Source organism: Mandrillus leucophaeus, unplaced genomic scaffold, assembly GCF_000951045.1.
Source record: "Mandrillus leucophaeus isolate KB7577 unplaced genomic scaffold, Mleu.le_1.0 Scaffold235, whole genome shotgun sequence".
Lineage (NCBI taxonomy): Eukaryota > Metazoa > Chordata > Mammalia > Primates > Cercopithecidae > Mandrillus > Mandrillus leucophaeus.
In genome coordinates, this window is record NW_012102421.1 from 4,071,968 (window position 1) to 4,090,738 (window position 18,771).

The window sequence follows — 18,771 nt, forward strand, 5'->3', positions numbered from 1 at the left end:
CCTTATTCTGCCAAGTGAAAGAAGTAGGCATAAGCAAGGAAAAATTGAGGGGTAAGAATATTATAAGAAGTGTTCATCTGATGGTCTTGTTAAAAGCTGTCCACGGCGTGCAGTTAACAAATTCTCATCCTGGTTTGCAGTTTGAATGTCCCTGGTTGTGGCGTTAGATATTCTGGTGAACTCTCTGTATGGCAAACACATCACACATGAGACTTATCCCTTGAAATTTATATCAAGTTGTCCAGTTTAGCACTTTTGCTCTTAGTCGAAGAGTTGAAGCTAGATATTGGAGGGCACTAAAAGAATTCAGGATCCAGTCCAGTCTAGGGAAAAATAAACAAGGCTACAGTCTACTAAAAGGTGTACTATAGTTTTTCTTTTGCAACATAACTTTTCTCTCTATAGGCACCCCCATTTCTACCAAAGATAATCAGAGTAAGACTAATTTGTCTGCAAAATAAGTTTCGTCTCATTAAACTTCACCTGATTATTTTATATAAGTACAGCAAGAATAACCACACAGTTCTTTTTAAATTTGCTTTGCTAGAAATTTTGATAAGGAAACTCAGATTAGACTTTTAAAAACCTCTCATCACTAGGAAGCTAAACCAAGGCCAACATCAGACTTTGTCCATGGTTATCTAATATCTTGAGGTTCCTAGGCCTGCCAGGAAGTGACAACTTTTTACTCACTGTAATGCTGTGTGTTAGTCCATTTTACATTGCTGTAAAGGAATATATGACACTGGGTAATTTATGAAAAAAAAAGTTTATTTGGCTTACAACTTTGCAAGCATCTCCTCAACTTCCAGTGAGGTCCTCAGAAAGCTTTTCTTTATGGTGGGAGGCTAGGGGAGTCAGTGGAGTCACATAGCGAGAGAGGCCTCCCACCAGGCCCCACCTTCCACACTGAGGATCAGATTTCAGCATGAGTTTCAGAGGGGATAAACATCCAAACTGTATCACACTGGGAATCCTCGAAACCAGGCATTCTATTAATTCTCAAAAATATTACATTTCAGTCAAAGCCTTGGTAATTAAACCAGTGTTTCCAGTTGTATCAGGTAATACAGAGAGCAAATTCTTTTTGAGCTTATGAAAATAATCATATTAAGGAGAAAGATGGAATGTTTCAATCTTTGTTGATGAAAGTGTACTCTACCAAACTGTTGTGAGTTAGAGACAGCTTTAAAAAATCGTTTCTTAAATCTGGAAAATAAAACATTAAGAGAACCAGCAGTATATTAAAAAGCTATAAGAACACATAATTTTTCCTCATCAGTTTTTCAGTCTAATGTAATTAATCCCTGCTCTGTTTGATCTTAGTTAACAGTTTCACTAATCTATCAGTTTCTTTCTTAGAATTCTACAAATTCTTACCCAATCCAGTGCTATCTCAAAGTTATCACAAACCTGTACTTGTCAGAATTTTTTCCATTCTTTCCATGAACTTCTTTGAAGATTATAGTTGTTGCAAAAAGCTTTCAGAACAGCATCAGAATAAAGCAATTAACTGAGGACAGTAAGACTTAAAGTAGCCATCATTAAAAACTTGATGAGAGTCCATAACGGACAAAGAAATTGTGTTATTTCTGTGGCATACAACATTTTAACATAATAACCAAAATTATGATTGATTTCTAGAAATTCAATGCAATTTTGAAACATTTTTTTTTTTTTTTTTAAGGCAGGGTCTCACACTGTCACCCAGCCTGGAGTGCAGTGATGTGATCATGGCACACTGCAGCCTCTGCCTCCTGGGCTCAGGCGATCCTCCCACCTCTCAGCCTCCGGAGTAGCTAGGACTACACCTGTGTGCCACCATGCCTGGCTGCTCTTTGTATTCCTTGTAACAATAGGGTTTTACCATGTTGCGCAGGGTAGTCTTGAACTCCTGGACTCAAGCAGTCTGCCCACTTCAGCCTCCCAAAGTGCAGGAATTGCAGGTGTGAGCCACCACACCTGGCCTGAATAAATATTTTAATAACATATCTATACAAATGTAAGGAAAAAAAGGTTAAACGTTATTTCTTATTGACAATATTTCCCATATAATTTAACATATCAAATAAACTTAATTGGTTTAATATCTGTCTTTTGGACTTCCAGGTGGCTGTGGTTTGGATGTTTGTCTCCCAAATCTCATGTTGAAATTTGATCCCCAGTGTTGGAGGTGGGGCTTAATGGGAGGTGTTTGGGTCACGGGGGTGGATCCTTCATGAATGGCTTGGTGTCTTCGTTGTAATGAGTGAGTTAATGGAAACTATTAGTTCCTGTGAGAGCTGGTTGTTTAAAAGAGCCTGTCACCTCCCCACTCCTCTCTTGCTCCCTCTGTGGCCATGTGATCTCTGTACTGTGACTCCCTTTTGCTTTCTGCCATGAGTGGAAGCTTCCGGTGGCTTTTGCCAGATGCCCAGTCTTCCAGCCAGCAAAATTGTGAGGCAAGTAAACCTCTTTTCTTCATAAATTTTCCAGCCTTAGGTATTCCTTTATATCAGCTCCAAAGGGACTAAGACAAGGGGACTTAGAATTTCATTTTGGGAAGTTTGTCAAAAAGATTCAAACACTTGATCAAAAATAGGATTACAGGTCACTGTGAAAATAATACTCATTTAACCACAGTGATAATTGAAATACTTCAAAAGAAGTTACATAGCTGTAGAAAATCTTAACTCTTATAATAAAGAGAAGACTCAGTTTTCCTAAGTAATTAATGACCTAAGAAAGAAAACATGAAGCACAAAAATTATTTTGACAAAATACAGAATCTTTCTTTTCTAGGTCACATATCTAAAAAGTCTCACAATTTTTAAATAAGAAAAGATCAGTACTTCAAGAAAACCTTGTTTTAAAAATAAAGCTTAATTTTTAGAAAAACCTAAACACAATTATTTCTTAATTTTAGCCAACTTGATCACACTCAAAATTCCTTTCATACGATTCATCTTCCACAAATCTTCTAAACCTTGCGAAGACCTCCTGCAGCTTGCTCAAACCTTCAGTTTTGTCCCATGCATTCTACTTTTTCTTTTCTTTTTTTTTTTTTTTGAGATGGAGTCTCACTCCTGTTGCCGAGGCTGGAGTGCAATGGCGTGATCTCAGCTCACCGCAACCCCTGCCTCCCAGGTTCAAGCGATTCTCCTGCCTCAGCCTCCTGAGTAGCTAGGATTACAGGCATGCACCACCACACCCAGCTAATTTTGTATTTTTAGTAGAGACAGGGTTTCTCCACATTGGTCAGGCCGGTCTTGAACTCCCAACCTCAGGTGATCTACCCGCCTTGGCCTCCCAAAGTGCTGGGATTACAGGCATGAGCCACTGCACCCAGTCTCTTCTTTTTCATATTGAAACAACCACTCATTCTACCGTAGGGCAAAATGTACTTTTCTTTTTCCCTTATCTTTCTGACCACACAAAATTAGTCTCTTTTCAACTTTCTTTACCAAAAATATATTCTCAGACTTAGAACTTTTTTGTATCTCTTTTTCTTAATAGTTCCTTCCTGCCTTGTTTCCATTTTCTTCATAAATCTATATTGTGAAAAGCCTTTAACCTTTGAATTAGCTGAAATTACTCTTTTCTACAAAACGTATTCTCATGACTTTTTATAAATTTTCTCACCCAAACACATTTTACTTTCTCTTGGTATACTTTGCATATATAATTACATATATTAATTAGAATTTTTAACTTTTAGTAACTTTAATTTCTAGTGAAACCTAGGAAGTAAGCAATTTTGAACTATTATATACCAACATTTTATAACAACACAAGGTAACAAAGTATCTATACTTTAATCATGTTTAGCAATTAATGTGTCAGTATTCTAACTTACTTGGAAATGACTGACATTTCATGAATATTTATTACTTAATCATATGACTTTAAGATTATGTTACCTGAAGATTTTCGAAACTATGAAAGGTATTTGAGGTAGTCTCTTAGCCTGTTTTCTTTTGCTGTAACAGAATACAAAAGACTTGGTAATTTGTAAAGAAAAGTGGTTTATTTAGCTCATGATTCTAGAGGCTGGAAGTCCAAGACGGGGCAGCCCATCTGGTCAGTTTTTGGTGAGTGTCTCATGTTGCATCATAACATGGTGGAGAAACAGAAGGGAAAGCAGGCATGGAAAGGGGATAAAACACAGGCGTGACCTCACCTTGTAACAACCTGTTCTCCTTTGAGAACTAATCCAGTCTTGCAGAATTAACCCAGTCTCAGGAGAAAGATATTAATCTATGTGATTGACCTAATCATCTCTTAAAGGCTTTACCTCCCCACACTGTTATATTGGCAATTAAATTTCAACACGAATTTTGGTGCGGACAAACCACAGCAAACCATAGCAGTTAGTGCAGTTTTTCTGATAAAATATTATATTTTATAGCTTACTTTTTCTTTAAGCCAATTAATTAAAGCTTTTTCATATATTTTGATAGCAAAATATCACATACATATAACACATGTAGACATACACACAGAAGCAGATCTTAGAGCTTTTATAAGATCCTCTATTTGCCAGTTTTTCAATAGTTTCTCTTTCTTCTTTAGACTGTCAATCTCCTGATTACCTATTCTGTTGTTTTTAAATTATTGTTAATTTTTTGTTAAATATATAAAATAAAATAAATACAAATAAAAATTTATTGTTAAATTATTGTTAAATATTTTTAAGTTATTGTTAGCTAGGTAACCCTAAGTTTGCACTTCCAAAGACATGACTCTTAGGTGAGATGAACTTACCTAATGTAAGATGAACTTACATCCCAAAGCACACAACTTGGATTTAAACACCATTATTTGCTGGGACAAGGGCAAAGAGTAAGACCCCATAAGACAAGATGGGCAGGAAGAGTGCTCTAAACACAGTTAAGGTTTGTTGTGTAAACTTTAAGCCAATGTCCTTCTCACTGTAAAATTTTCTAGTGGTTTTAGGTGCAGAGAAAGAGATGCCCTTAGAAATGGAGATTTTCTTTATAGATGTAAATTTCTTTTACAAAGAGTTTTTAAATAGCCAGCTAAATGTTAGAAAGTTGTATTTTGGAGACCAATTTAGTACAATATGTAGTCATTTTAGATTGTTTCTTAATTGAATCACTGACTTCAGTGTAGGGCCCTCTAATGAATAGGACAAACAAGGCATTTTCTATGCCTGGACTCATGGATAGAACAGGATTTGATATTCCTGACAACTGAAATTTTCTTTTTTATTTTGAGTGAGAGGTTGTCCCCACTTTTATAAAAGTGGGGCTTAAACTGTATGACTTATGCCTCAGTCTTCTGATCTGTACACTAGAGGGTAATAATATCTCCTTCAGATGGATAGTTTAAGAAGTAAAGATGACATATAGTGTATAGACCAATGCTGTAAGTATTAGTTGTTGATGTTATTGTTATTGCTATTAAGGAGTGTCTTGTGCAAAATAAGTATTTTGTTTGAGGGAATAAAACAAAAGAATGGGCAAGTGAATTATTATTATAGAGCAAAATGACCTAGGAGAGACCAAATACCAGGAATCAGCCAAGTATGTCAGATACTTAGAGTGTCCTTGTCAAAGACCTTTGGAAACTACAGGACTTTTATTCTTGTATCAGTCCCCATGAAGTCAGGATCTGTGAAGGGTCTGAGATTTTACCCCATTGGCAAGCCAACAGTTTAGCTTGTTACAGAAGACTGGTAACACCTACATCAGAGACAGAGGACTTTATTATTCACGGCCCAGCAAGCAGCATGAGTGTCATGTTGGTGTCAATTCCCCATGTCTTCCCAAAACTCATGAAGGTGACAAAGACAGGCATGGGTTTAAATGGGTGTTGTGTACTCAGTGGATTTGTGTCACATTTGAGGAACATTGAGTTTAGGGAACTTACTGCTTTTATAGTGAGCCATGAGGAAGGGATGGAGGAGGAGATGGAAGCTACTTTACTTCATTTCTCAAGATGTTCACTGAAACACAACCCAGAGAAATGACCTGAGTAAAGAGTAATCAAGGCCTTGCATTCTTGACCCGGCAAGAAGCTAAGGACATTCAAGGTTCATTGTGAATTGTCCATCCCAATAACCCAGCCCCTTAGCCTGCTTGACAAGGGCTCTGAGAACAGCTTTGGGTTCTGCCCACTGATACCAATAACCAGGCTTTATATACCTGGTGCTGAGGTCAAACAGCAGCAGTAGCACTATTAGCACCATCAGTTTTCAGCTTAGGTGAACCAGAGGTAAACCAGGTCCAGGCATTGAAGGGAATCTCTGAATCGAGGACCTTGTTGAGCCCATGGATTTGTTTTAGGTGGCAGAGTGGGAGATAATGTTTTCCCCAAAAGGATAGCTACTACTGTATGCAAAACTGAGATGTCACTAGGGCCAGGCCAGCCATAACTTCAAACACATTATTTTCATTTGGCCAGCAAACGGACCCTTTCCTTGTAGTTGTGTCGTAGTTGACCCACCTCCAAATGGGAATGTCAGGCCTGAGAGTCACAAGACATTCATGGGTCAGGGGTTCATTTTCTTTTTTTTTTTTTTTTTTTAGATGGAATTTTGCTCCATTGCCAGGCTGGAGTGTGCAGTGGCACAATCTCCGCTCACTACAACCTCCAACTCCCTAGTTCAAGCAATTCTTCTGCCTCAGCCTCCCAAGTAGCTGGGATTACAGGCACATGCCACCACGCCCAGCTAATTTTTGTATTTTTAGTAGAGATGGGGTTTCACTATGTTGGCCAGACTGATCTTGAACTCCTGACCTCGTGATCCGCCCACCTCAGCCTCCCAAAGTGCTGGGATTACAGGTGTGAGCCACCGTACCTGGCCCAAGGGTTCATTTTCTAACAAGAGCTCAGCAGCACGTACGTTATGAGTTGAATTGATGCCTTCTCAGAATTCATATGTTGAAGTCCTAACCCCTAGTACCTCTGAATGTGATCTTATCTGGAGATAGAGTCTTTAGAGTGGTAATCAAATTAAAATGAGGTAATTAGAGTAGGCCCTAATTCAGTATGACTGTGGCTTTATAAGAAGAGGAAATTTGGACATAGAGACATGCATACTAAGATAATACAATGTGAATATGAAGACAGCTATCTATAAGCCAAGGAACGAGGCCTAGCACAGATGTTTTCCTCATAGCCTTAGCAAGGAACCAACCCTGCAGATACCTTGATTTCAAGTTGCTAGCCTACAGAACTGAGACAATACATTTTTGTTGCTTAAGCCAAAAACAAAAACAAAAATGGAGTTTAATGTAGAATCTCAGAACTCGCCACTAAAGAACTTATTCTTGTAACCAAACACCACCTGTTCCCCAAAACCTATTGAAGTTTTAAAAAATTTTAAAAATAAATAGATAAAGTAGAAATCACAGTTGTGGTGTCTACCTACAGGATAACAACTGGAGCTTCCCCCAAAGGCCTGTCAATCCTGGTGGTCAACGTGGAGATTATCAGAGGGTAGACAGCCTGTTTATAATGTTTTCCCTGGAAATATTTGGAGCAGTCTCTTTTCCAGTGTCCTAGTTGCTTGCACCAATAACAACAGTTTTTTGGAAACTGTTTTTTCAGTCATTTATTAAAGAAGTGCCCCAGAGTAGGCCCGAAGGCCAGCCTAGGTTGTTTTTTGCCATCCAACTGAAACACTTTGGTAATGGCTTTCAAAAAGTTATTTGCATTGTTTCCCTGCTTTCCATAATGGACCAGGTGGGGCTTGTCAGGGAATACCATTCTGCCGCTTTCACCCATTTTGTGGCTTCTCTAATTCTCACCAGTATGTGTATTAGTTGGTTGAGATCAGATATCCTGGGGTTATAAGTTTCAATGAAGACCCTAAATTTTTCCTAAATTTTTATTTATTTATTTATTTATTTAGGGACGGGGTCTCACTCTGTTGCCCAGATTGGAGTGCAGTGACATGATCATAACTCACTGCAGCCTCAAACTCCTGGGCTGAAATGATCCTCCCACCTCAGTCTCCCAAGTAACTGGGGTTATAGGCATGTGCCACCATACCTGGCTTCTCTTCAGAAAATATCTGGAGGTCTTCTGTAGGTTTAGGAAATTTTCAAACTATGACCCTTGGCTCTGTTTTTGTCCAAGGAGTATAAGTCACTCAGGGATTATTTCCTGAATTTGGGGGTAGTTTTTTTCTTATAAGGAAACCATTTAACTGTGTTTTCAGAAAAGCAAGGCATTTAAGACGGAGTTAGTAGACTGACTATTCAGGCAAAGACAGAGGGGAGCAGAATAAGTCATGTCAATGTTACTGTCCTTGGTATGATGATATCTCACATTTTTAACTTTTTATTAGCTCTTTTCAATAAATTTTTTTAAAAAGCAATTTTAGAATCCTGTTGTCTGCTTGAGACTTCTGAATGTCAATTAGAATAACAATCCCATTCTCTTTGCCTAATTAATAGAAATTTAGGATTCAAGTACACTTATATGAATGGTCTTGTTCATCTGGAACATTCTATATGGTAGCCATTGTAATTCTGTATTATCTGTAGTAAGATTTGATATTTGCAGCTTCCTGAGCCATAATTCTATACATGAAAAAGGCGGCCATACTGGAAGGCAGAGTTGTTAGATGTTTAGAAATTAAGGATCCCATTTTTATATTGGATTTTGGGTCTCTCAGAGCTAGGATGGCTTTGGCTCTAAGATCTCAGTGCTGAAGAAGAGAACAAATAAAGAGGCCCCTGCAGTAACAACCACTTACTGTGACTACCATCAGTTATCTTAAAAGTTGGCACTGTGGTAGGGGGGTGGGGGTGGCACTTCCATGCCCTCTTTGGGTACATTACCATCCCAGCACATCCATGTGTTCACCAACCCCAAAGCTTATCAAATTTTGTTGTTCAGAAGTTTTTATGGAGTCTAATCTCCAGTCCTTCCCCACTCCCGTTTCCTGGAGGTCAGTAGGTGACATGGTTTGGCTATGTCCCTACCCAAATCTCATCTTGTAGTTCCTATAATCCCCACATGCCCTGTAGAATGTCTTGGGACAGGTGGGTGGAGTAAAAGATAGTGCAGTTGGGTTTTAAATCAGATACTCTCTACTTGCAGATCAGGCTGTGTTCAGTTCTAACTAGAAGGTAAGAGACTTGGCCAGTTCTCCAATTTGGCCATTACCAAGGGACCCCGGATAAAGCTAATATATGATCCCTATTTGTCATGTGTCTCTTCCTAATTAGCCATAAGGTAGAGAAGAGGTGGGAGGTGGTGATTGACACCCCTAACCACCAGCAAATAGGGTGAGGACACTGAGGCAGGACTGGGCTTGACTTACATAGAAGGATATGTGACCACATATTCCTTTCTGTCTTTTGACTTCAGATATAAAAATGACTAGAGTTTCTTTTCCTACAGTAAGTAGTGAAAAAGATGTTTCTGGTTGTTGTTAGAAGAGGTCTTCTAGAATCATCAACTTTGATTACACATTCTTTTGCTCTTATCACTGAATTATATTAGCGTAACTGTAACAGAAATTGTTGATATTTTACTAATGGTGATCCCACTCTCTGAAATTCCCTCCCTAACACGTTTTGCTTCCATTGTCTTTTAGGGGGCTAATTCCATCTCCAGCTAGAACATGAGTTCCCTGAGGTCAAGGAGTTAATCTTCCTTGTGTCATAGTCATTCATCCCTTGCTCATTGATTCATTCCTTAAAACTTGTTAGCATCTCCTGTTTGTTAGGCACTGTGCCAGGGCCCATACATTACACAGTTATATAGCCATCAACATCAGAGTAGAGACTCTAGCCTCACAGAGCTCACAATCTCTCACGAAGCCCATCATGATGAGAGGATTTCAACTAAGTAAGTAAAGCATTGAGCACAGGGTCTGAGACAGCATCAGCCACTCAACACACATCTGTTCAGTGAATGGATAACTCAGCAGTGCTGGAAGTAGCACAGAGTTGGTATTCTGAGACTTTTGTATGGGATTGTCCAGACTCCCAGACTAAAATGTAATAGTTAGTAAATAATATTTATTGAACATTTACTGAGTAGATCACCATGCTGAGTTTTATAAACATCATTTTAGTCCTCACAACAACCCTTTGAGATAAAAAACAACTTTTATTTTTATGTTTTTCCAGTTTGTTTTTGTTTGTTTTGTTTTGAGACAGGATCTCTGTTGCCCAGGCTGGAGTGCATTTAATTTTCATTTTCAGTAGAGACAGGGTCTCACCCTGTTGTCCAGGCTGGTCTTGAACTCTTGGGCTCAAGGTATCCTCCTGCCTCAGCCTTCCAAAGTGCTGGGATTACAGGTGTGAGCCACCACACCCGGCCTAAAAACAACTGTAAATGATCATTTTATGGGTGAGGAAACTGAGGCTCAGAGTATAGTATCTTTCCCAATCAACTAGCAACTATCAGAAAAAGCATTTGAACCAAGTTGTTTAATTTCAAAACCTGTGAATGTAATCATTTTGCTACATAGCCTCTGAGGGGTCATCTATTTGAATTCCTTCAAGTGAATCCTGGACCGGTGGAACTTTAAGCAGACTGTCAGTCAGGATGCCAAATACTCCACACTGAAAGTAGATAGAAATAGCGTCATCAGGAGCACAGTGAAGGTGACACTTTCTCCTTTTTGACATTTTTCAGAGAGCCATTGGTTGTCCTGGAGTATTACTGTCTACTAGGATTTACTGGGTGCTACATCCAGATAAGCCAAAAAGGAGATGGCTCTGGGTTGTTATAATGACATTTTTATGATTTTTTTCATGTAACATGTCATTTTATACTTTATTAAGTATTCTAATGATTCTGGACAACACATTTAGAAATGGAACTCAGAAAAATGAGGCAAATTTAGTGTGGTGTTTCCCTTTATGATTCCAATTGCATTTTTCATGGGTCACTGTGAACAAGGCTTACAATTATTTTTATATAATGACTTTTTCATTCACATTATTTCTGTAATCTCATAGTTTAATGACAATTACTGTCTATTCATATTGTATTTCTAAGACTGGTGTTCAAGAGAAAGTTTATTTTTTCTAACAATAGTAGTAATGGTAAACAACTAAGATTGAGGGATCACTTTGTGTCAGGCTTTTCATTAAGGCTTTTTACATGTATTGTTTCATTTAATCATCATATCAACCCTATGAGATAGTCACGATTGTGATCTCCAATTTACAGACGAGGAAACAAAAGTTGTAGAAGCTGAGTGATATAGTTTGGATGTTTGTCTCTCCAAATCTTATGTTGAAATTTGAATCCCAGTGTTGGAGGTGAAGCCTAGTAGGAGGTGTTTGGGTTGTGGGGGCAGATCTTTCATGAAAGGCTTGGTGCCATGCTCAGAGTTAACAGGTGAGTTCTCACTCTCTTAGTTCCCCTGGAACTGATTGTTAAAGAGAACTTTGCACCTCCCCAACCCTTGCTCCCTCTCTCTCACCATGTGATGTCTGCACACAATGACTCCTCTTTCCCTTCTGCCATGAGTGGAAGCAACCTGAGGCCCTCATGAGAAGTAGATGCTGGTGCAATGCTTCTTGTACAGCCTGCAGAACTGTGAGCCAAATAAACCTTTTTTCTTTGTAAATTACCCAGCCTCAGGTATCCTTTATAGCACCACAGGCAGAAAATTGGTACTGAGGAGTAGAGCATTGCAATAAAAATACCTGAAAATGGGGAATCAGCCTTAGAACTGGATAATGGACAGAGTTTGGAGGCCTCAAAAGACAAAAAGACAAGGGAAAGTTTGGAACTTCTTAGAGACTAGCTAATTGGTTGTGACCAGATTCCTGATAGAAATATAGATAGTGAAAGCCCAGCTGACAAGGTCTCAAATGGAAGTGAGGAACTAACTGGGAACTGGAGCAAAGGTCACTTTTGTTATGCCTTAACAAAGATCTTGACTGCACTGTGTCCATGTCCTAGGGATTTATGGAAGGCTGGATTTAATAGTGATGACGATGAAGGTTATCTGGCAGAAGAAACGTCTAAGCAGCAAAGCACTCAAGAAGTGGTGTAGCTGCTTCTAACAGCCTATAATCAGATATGGGAGCAAAGGAATGAGCTTAAGTTGGAATTTATATTTAAAAGGGAAACAGAGCAGAAAATTTTGGGAAGTTTTCAGCCTACCCATGTAGTAGGAGAAGGAAAGAGCAGTTTTAGGTGAAATCCAAGGATGTGGCTGATCTATTGCTTGCTAGAGAGATTAACATGGATAAAAGGGAGCCAGGTGCTAATTCAAGACAGTGGGAAAAAGATCCTGATGGTGTTTCAAAAACCTTCAAGACCACCTTTCCCATTACAGACCCAGAGACCTAGGAGGCCAGAGTGGTTTTGGGGGAATGGCCCAGGGCACCACTGCCCTACACCACCTCAGGACACTACCCCCCAATCCCTGCTGCTTTTAGCTCCAGCCAGGTTGTCTTTGTCTGCAGGGTATAAGCCTTAATAAGCCTTGGTAGTTTCCACATGGTGTTAAGTCTTCAGGCATGCAGAATGCAAGGGTGATGGAGGCTTGGCAGCTTCCACCTAGATTTCAGAGGATATATCAGAAAGCTTGAGTGCCCAGGCAGAAGCTTGCTGCGGGGTGGAGCCCCCACAGAGAACCTCTACTAGGGCTGTGTGGAGGGGAAATATAGGGTAAAAGTCCCCTACACAGAGTCCCCACAGGGGTATTGCTTAATGAAGCTGTGGGAATGGGGCTACCATCCTCGAGATCCCAGAATTGTAGACCCACCAGCATCATGTACCCTCAGCTTGGAAAAGCTGCAGGCATTGGACTCCAACTCATGAGATCAACCATGTGTGCTGCCCAGCAAAACTGTGGGGACAGCACTGCCTAAGGTCTTAGGAGCCCACCCCTTGCACTGGTGTGCTCTGGACGTGGGACATAGAGTCAGGGATTGTTTTGGAGCTTGAAGGTTTAACGTCTGCCCTACTGGGTTTTGGACTTGCATGGGCTTGTTACCCCATTCTTTTGTCCAATTCCTCCCTTTTGGAATTGGACTGTTTACCCAGTGCCTGTATAAACATTGTATCTTGGAAATAAATAATTTGTCCTTGATGTTACAGGCTCCCAGCTGTAAGTAACTTCCCGTGAGTCTCAGATGAGACTTTGGACTTTGGACTTCTGAGTTGATGCTGGAACAAGCTAAAATTTTAGATGACTGTTAGGATAGAATGATTGTATTTTGCAATATGAAAAGGACATGAGATTTGGGGAACCAGGGAAAGGATTATATACTTTGGATATCATGTTGAAATTTTATTCCCAATGTTAAGAGGTGGGCCTATTGCGAAGTGTTTGGGTCATGGGGGTGGATCCCTCATGTTTGGTGCCATCCTCCTGGTAATGAGTGAGTTCTCACTCTATTAGCTTCTGCAAGAGCTGCTTATTAAAAAGAGCCTGGCATCTTCCTTCCCTCTCTCTCCTCCTTCATCTCTCTCACCATGTGATCTCTGCTCATACCTGCTCCCATTGGTTTCCATCATGAGTAGAAGTGATCTGAGGCCCTTCCCAGATGCATATGCTGGCACCATTCTTCTTGTACAACCTGTAGAACCTTGAGCCAAATACATATCTTTTCTTTATAAATTACCCAGCCTCAGGTATTTCTTTATAACAATGCAAATGCACTAAGACATTGAGTAATAGCCCAAGGTCACACAACTAGTAAGTAAGTGGTAGATCCTATATTCAAAATGAGGCCTCATTTGCTCCAATATCCATGAGCTCAACTGCTCTCCTATACCATCTTCCTGCCAGGCTGCTCTAACTGCAGAGTAAACTCGCATCAGATAAGAGGTTATACCTTGGTTAAGGCCCTGTGGTCCAAACATATGGGTTTCCCAGTGGCAAAATTATTTAAGGAAAAGGTTGCACATTTTCCAACTTTATAATATGCTTTTGAACTATGTGTTAAAATGAGGTTGCTCTCTTAAAAGCAAACTGTTAAAGAATACAGTCAGTAAGCTATAATTTACTATGTATTTTACTAATGCTTTGTTTATTTCTAAGATGATCCTGGTCTTTTTCAACAGCCTTCAGTGGATTGTTTTTCTTCAAGCCATTCTGAATTTGTTTTTGATTCAAGTTAGAAAAGCTCCCTGGCTATAGCTATGGTTCTGTGTGTCTAACTGCTTTTACTCTGTGCCAGTGGCTTTGAGTTCTTCAGCAGAGGTACTCTGGCAGACCAAGGCTGTCTTATTCAGAGGCTTAAATAGATATTGTAGCGGAGAAGAGGAAAAGAATCAGCAGTGATTATTACTTGTACTTCTGAGACTCTGTAATGGTTAAATTTGCTTATTAACCACTTTGATACAGACTCATATTCCAAATACAGTCCAGAGACAGACTGCTATACAGTTACAAATGGTCTCCTTAATTAGTTTCCAAGGTCCATTAGAGTTAAAGTTGTATCAGAGCTTTGCATTTTAAGTAACATGTAAATAAATCCTAAAGAAGTTTTATCACGCTCACTGTCTGCTTCCTTTCATGCCAGCATCACCAAGATCATCAGGAATCACTAAATTTGTTCATAGAGAAGTAATTTCTAGACCTCCCTTCTGTTTATTTGTTAAGGGGAGAAATGTTGTTCCTCATTGTTTAAATGAGGAAAAAGAGTAATTTGAGTTATGGGACATTATATAATGTTGTCACAGAGGTGGTCAGGAAGGAAAAGTAACAATGTTCAGGTGTATAGTCTTGAACCTTTGACTTCCATCATGAAAGATTAACTACTACAGGAATTTCCCTTTTGCTGTAAGTAATTAGAAAACTGGACCAACTATGTGAAACAACTTTGCAGACAGTGCACACAGGAAGTGTAGGACTGATCACTGAGGGAAGGGAAACAAATGATGAGATTACAATTTTCCCAGCTTATTGTCTGGAGACAGTTTTCAGGCCACAGAGGTGGAGGAGGGGATGTAGAACAGAACCTACTGGTCTTATCAAATTGAGGGGACGAAAATCAGAGTTTGGGAGAACTAAAATGGTAGAATTTGCAGGGCAGAGTACTGGAGATGAGGGGCTGCTCAAATACAGCATTCCAGTACTTGAGTCTTTGGCTAGGTATTTATTTGTCTGTGCATGCATAAGAGGAACTACCCAAAGCTAGAGAAAGAACCACCAGAAAATAGGCCAGACAATTCCCAGAACTCATGCAGAAATGACATTATATTCCCAAAAGTCAGAAAAGAGAGCTCTCACAATACACAGGGCTTTGAGTAGAGCCTCAGAAGAGCCTTGCCTTAGCATTGAGGGGAAATCACTACTTAATACCAGAAACTTTACGCATCATAATCAAATACAGGCATGCCTCAAAGATAGTACAGGTTCCATTCAGATTATTACAATAGAAGCAAATACCGCAATAAAGGGAGTCACAATATTTTTTGCTTCCCAGTCTAAATAAAAGTTATGTTTACATTTTAATGTAGTCTATTAATTGTGGAATGGCATTATGTCTGAAAAATATATATGTATCTCAGTTAAAGAATATTTTATGGCTAAAAAATGCTAACAATCATCTGAGCCTTTAGTGAGTCATAATCTTTTTCTTGGGGAGGGTCTTGCCTCAACATCAATGACTGCCAACCTATCAGGGTTGTGGTTGCTGAAGGTTGAGGTGACTGTGGCAATTTTTAAAAATAAGACAACAGTGAAGTTTGCTATGTTGATTGACTCTTCCTTTTATGAAACTTTTCTCTGTAACATGCAATGCTGTTTGATAGCATTTTACTCACAGTAGATCTTCTTTCACAGTAGATCTTTTGTAGTCCTCTCAAACTACCATTGCTGTATCAATCAAGCAAGTTGTTAGACTGTTCTAAATATTTTATTGTCATTTCAACAATGTTTCACAGCATCTTCACCAGGAGCAGTTTCCATCTTGAGAAACCACTTTCTTTGCCCATCCATGAGAAGCAACTCCTTATCCATTCAAGTTTTATCATGAGATTGCAGCAATTTAGTCACATCTTCAGGCTGCACTTCTAATTCTAGTTCTCTTGCTATTTCTACCATGTCTGCAGTTACTTTCTCTACTGAATTCTTAAACCATTCAAAGTTCGAATCAACTTCTTCCAAACTTCTGTTAATGTTGATACTTTCACCTCCTCCCATGAATCACAAATGTTCTTAATGGCATCTAGAACGATGAATCCTTTCCAAAAGGTTTTCAACTTATTTTGCCCAAATTCATCAGAGGAATCACTGTTTTTGGCAGCAATAGCCCTGTGAAATGTATTTCTTCAATAATAAGACTTGAAAGTTGAAATTACTCCTTGATTTATGGGCAGTAGAATGACTCTTGTGTCAGCAGGCATAAAAACAACATTAATCCCCTTGAACATTTATATCAGAACTCTTGGGTGACCAGGTGTATTGTCAATCAGCAGTAATTTTTTGAAAGCAGTCTTTTTTTCTGAGCAGTAGGTCTCAACAGTGGGCTTAAAATACTCAGCAAACCATGTTGTAAACAGATGTGCTGTTATGCAAGTTTTGTTGTTCCATTTGTAGAGCACAGTCAGAGTCAATTTAGCATCATTCTTAAGGGCCCAAGGATTTTCAGAATGGTAAGTGAGCATTGGCTTTAACTTAAGGTAACCAGCTCCATTAACCTCTAACAAGAGAGTCAGCCTGTGTTTTGAAGCTTTGAAGCTAGGATTGATTTCTCCTTAACAGCTAGGAAAGTCTGAGATGACATTTTCTTCCAATATAAGGTTATTGGATTTACTTTGAAAACCCTCATTTAGTATAACCATCTTCATCAACCATATTCATAACATACAATGCTGTGTGTTAGCTATAATAGATCTTCTGAATAACTTGTTGCAGCTTCTACAATCAGCACTTGCTACTTCACCTTGTACTTTTATGTTGTAGAGATGGCTTCCTTCCTTAAGCCTCATAAGCCAACCTCTGCTACCTTTACAATTCTGCAGCTGCCTCACCTCACCTCTTTTCAGATCTCATAGAATTAAAGAGAGTTGGGGCCTTGCTCTGGATTAGGCATTGGCTTAAGAGAATATTGGGGTTGGTTTGATCTTCTTTCCAGACCACTGAAACTTTCTCCATATCATCAATAAGGCTGTTTTACTTTCTTATTAGTCATGTGTTCACTAGAGTGGCACTTTTAATTTCCTTCAGCAACTTCCTTTACAATCACAACTTGGCTAACTGGCACGAGAGGCCTAGCTTTGGGCCTGTCTTAGCTTTTAACATACCTTCCTCACTAAGCTTCATAATTTCCAACTTCTGATTTAAAGTGAGAAACATACAATTCCTCCTTTCACTTGAAAACTTGGAGACCATGGTAGGCTATAATTGGCCTGATTTCAATATTGCTGTGTCTCCAGGAGTAGGTAGACCCCCAGGAGAGGGAGTGACAGGGAAACAAACCAGTCAATGGAGTAGTCAGAACACAACAACATTTATTGATTAAGTTTGCTGTCTTATGTGGACATAGTAAGTTTGAAATACTGCAGGAATTAACCAAAATGTGACACAGAGATACAAGCAAGCACATGCTGTTGAAAGAATGGCATCAATAGACTTGCTTGAGGCAGGTTTGCCACAAACCTTCAATTTGTAAAAAAAAAAAAAAAAAAAAAAAAAAAAAAAAAAAAAAATGTAAAAAAAAAAAAAAAAAAAAAAAAAAAAAAAAAAAAAAAAAAACAATGTCTGCAAATCACAATTAAGCAAAGTACAATAAAACAAGGTATGCCTGTAACTGAAAACCAGTAGTGAAGAGATAATCTGAAAAGCAGTCAGAGGAAAAATACTCATTGTGTATAAAGGAATAAAGACTAGGATGACAACAGAATTCCCATTAGAAACAATGCAGACATAAAGGCATAAGAATGATATAATGGACTTGGGGACTCTGGGGGAAGGATGGGAAGGGGATGAAGGATAAAAGACTACACATTGGGTACCGTATATACTTCTCAGTGACAGGTGCACCAAAATCTCAGAAATAACCACTGAAGAACTTATCCATGTAACCAAAAATCACCTGTTCCCCCAAAACTATTGAAATGAAGAAGAGAAACAATGCAGGCTGAAAACATTGTAATGACAAATGTTTTGCCAAAAAAACAAAAACACCTGCCAACCTAGAATTCTGTATCAATAGAATATATCTTTTTTTTTTTTTTTTTTTTTTTTGAGACAGAGTTTTGCTCTTGTCACCCAGGCTGGAGTACAGTGATCTCAGCTCACTGCAACCTCCACCTCCCAGGTTCAAGCAGTTCTCCTGTCTCACCTGAGTAGCTGGGATTATAGGCGCCCGCCACCACACCCAGCTAATTTTTGTACTCTTTTAGTAGAGACGAGGTTTCACCATGTTGGCCAGGCTGGTCCTGAACTCCTGACCTCAGGTAATCCACCTGTCTTGGTCTCCCAAAGTGCTGGGATTACAGGCATGAGCCACCATGCTCGGCCAGAATATATCTTTCAGGTCTATAGTTCCTTCTCTGAAACCCAGAGGGCCAGATGTGTTTCAAAATGTATAATGTTTTATATTTTGAAAGTAAATGAGTATGTCAACCATATTTCATAACACACCCAGATGAGTCTAAGATAGCACCCTTTAATCAACCACATTAATATATGTGCAGCAAAACCTATGACTGCTCATTCTAGATGAGATAAAGTCTATAAAACTTTCATATGTAGTCAGGTTTTGCTACCAAAGTAGTTCAGGCACTAAATTAAAAAAAAAAAAAAAAAAAAAAAAACCATTCTGGATACACAGGCAGCTTATTCCAAACCAGTTACCCTGTGAAAAGAAAAGCTTTTCCAGCTCT

At 39.0% G+C, this 18,771-nt stretch overlaps 1 protein-coding gene across 5 annotated transcripts in view; it reads left to right on the top strand.

Annotated features, from left to right (window-relative positions):
* DDAH1 (dimethylarginine dimethylaminohydrolase 1) overlaps positions 1 to 18,771 on the top strand; it is a 266,154-nt gene that overhangs the window by 175,228 nt on the left and 72,155 nt on the right. The gene's annotated exons all lie outside the window — the stretch shown is intronic.